Source organism: Eriocheir sinensis, chromosome 69 (assembly GCF_024679095.1).
Source record: "Eriocheir sinensis breed Jianghai 21 chromosome 69, ASM2467909v1, whole genome shotgun sequence".
Taxonomy (NCBI): Eukaryota; Metazoa; Arthropoda; class Malacostraca; order Decapoda; family Varunidae; genus Eriocheir; species Eriocheir sinensis.
Window position 1 is genome coordinate 1872246 of NC_066577.1, and position 2500 is coordinate 1874745.

Here is a 2500-nt window from a genome sequence, read left to right on the forward strand (position 1 = left end):
GAGGAACACAAAGAAACACAAAGGAAGAACAAACAATAGGAGACCTGCCAATCCTTGCGAGGCTGTTTGTGACAAGCTACACTAACTATCTCATCAAAGGTGGAAGATGAAGGACAGCGAGGAGGAGGAGGAGGAGGAGGAGGTAAGGGAAGGAAGGAGAGAGGGAGAGATGAGAAAAAGAAAGGGGGAAGGGATTAGAATGAGGAGAAAGGAAGAAAGAGAGAAGAGGAAGGGAAGGGGAAAGGAAGGGAAGGGTAAGGAAGGGGAGGGTAGGGAAGGGAAGGGAGGGAAAGAGAAGGGAAGGGAAGGGAAGGGTAAGGAAGGGAAGATAAGGGAAGGGAAGGGAAGGGAGGGAAAGAGAAGGGAAGGGTAAGGAAGGGAAGGGAAGGGAAAAGAAGGGAAGGGAAGGGGAGAGAAAAAAAGAAAACAAAGAAATGGAGAGAAAGGAAAGGAACACACACACACACACACACACACACACTCACACACACACTCACACACACACACACACACCCTTCCCTTCTCCCCCCCACCCCCCTTCCCCCCCACCCCCCATACCTGCAGGCAGCCTGGGGTCCAGCGTTCAATCTTGCGCAGCAGTGCCATGATGCGCTTCTGGAGGGCAGCGCGGCCTGGGGGGGCAAGGCACTGTTAGGGGCGGACACCTTATGACAACAAGGATTACAAGGCAGACAGAATATGACAACACACAATAACAAACAACAGGAAGGGAAGGGAAGGGAAGGGATGGCTTGGCTAGGAAAAGGAATGGATGGGATGGGATGGGAAGGGAAGGGAAGGGAAGGGAAGGGAAGGGATGGCTTGGCTAGGAAAAGGAATGGATGGGATGGGAAGGGAAGGGAAGGGAAGGGAAGGGAAGGGATGGCTTGGCTAGGAAAAGGAATGGATGGGAAGGGAAGGGAAGGGAAGGGAAGGGAAGGGATGGCTTGGCTAGGAAAAGGAATGGATGGGAAGGGAAGGGAAGGGAAGGGAAGGGATGGCTTGGCTAGGAAAAGGAATGGATGGGAAGGAAGGGAAGGGAAGGGAAGGGAAGGGATGGCTTGGCTGAGAAGGGAAGGGATGGAAGGGAAGGAAGGGAAGGGAAGGGAAGGGATGGGGAAGGAAGGGAAGGGATGGGGAAGGAAGGGAAGGGGAAGGATGAGCAGCTGAAAAGGAATGGATGGGAAGGAAGGGAAGGGAAGGGAAGGGAAGGGAAGGGATGGCTAGGCTAAGAAAAGGAACGGATGGGAAGGGAAGGGAAGGGAAGGGAAGGGAAGGGAAGGGAAGGGATGGCTTGGCTAGGAAAAGGAATGGATGGGAAGGGAAGGGAAGGGAAGGGAAGGGAAGGGAAGGGAAGGGAAGGGAAGGGATGGCTAGGAAGGGAAGGGGAAGGAAGGAAGGGATGAGCAGCTGGGAAAGGAAGGGATGGGGAAGGGGAAGGGAAGGGAAGGGAAGGGAAGGGGAAGGAAGGGAAGGGAAGGGATGGGGAAGGAAGGGAAGGGAAGGGAAGGGATGGCTTGGCTAGGAAAAGGAAGGGATGGGAAGGGAAGGGAAGGGAAGGGAAGGGAAGGGAAGGGGAGGGAAGGGAAGGCTAGGCTAGGAAAAGGAATGGATGGGAAGGGAAGGGAAGGGAAGGAAGAGGGATGGGAAGGAAGGGGAAGGAAGGGGAAGGAGGAAGGGAAGGGAAGGAGAAAGGATGGGAAGGGACAGAAAAGGAAGGATGGGGAAGGAAGGGAAGGAAAAAGGAATGGATGGGAAGGGAAGGGAAGGGAAGGGAAGGCAAGGCTAGGAAAAGGAATGGATGGGAAGGGAAGGAAGGAAGGGGAAGGAGGGAAGGGATGGCTGAAGCTAAGAAAAGGAACGGATGGGAAGGAAGGGAAGGGAAGGGAAGGGAAGGGAAGGGAAGGGAAGGGAAGGGAAGGGATGGCTAGGCTAAGAAAAGGAACGGATGGGAAGGAAGGGAAGGGAAGGGAAGGGAAGGGAAGGGAAGGGAAGGGAAGGCTAGGCTAGGAAAAGGAATGGATGGGAAGGGAAGGGAAGGGAAGGGAAGGGAAGGGAAGGGAAGGGATGGCTAGGGAAAGGAAGGGAAGGGAAGGGAAGGGAAGGGAATGGAAGGGAAAGGAAGGGAAGGGAAGGCTAGGGAAAGGAATGGATGGGAAGGAAGGGAAGGGAAGGGAAGGGAAGGGAAGGCTAGGGAAAGGAATGGATGGGAAGCAAGGGAAGGCAAGGGAAGGGAAGGGAAGGGAAGGGAAGGGAAAGGAAGGGAAGGGAAGGGAATGGAAGGGAAGGCTAGGGAAAGGAAAGGAAGGGAAGGGAAGGGAAGGGAAGGGGAGGGGGAGGGATGGCTAGGCTAAGGTTTTGACCCTGGTGGTAGTGTGACCCTTCCTCTGTACCATGAACCTAAGAAACACACATTTGACAAGGCTTTCATAAGGTTTTGGCCATTTCCAGGAGTGGTGTTATGACCCTGGTGGTAGTGTGACCCTTCCTCTGTACCGTG

General features: G+C 54.5%; 1 pseudogene; it reads right to left on the reverse strand.

The window, feature by feature from the left end:
* LOC126988315 (neurofibromin-like) overlaps positions 1-2500 on the reverse strand; it is a 219442-nt pseudogene that overhangs the window by 64641 nt on the left and 152301 nt on the right.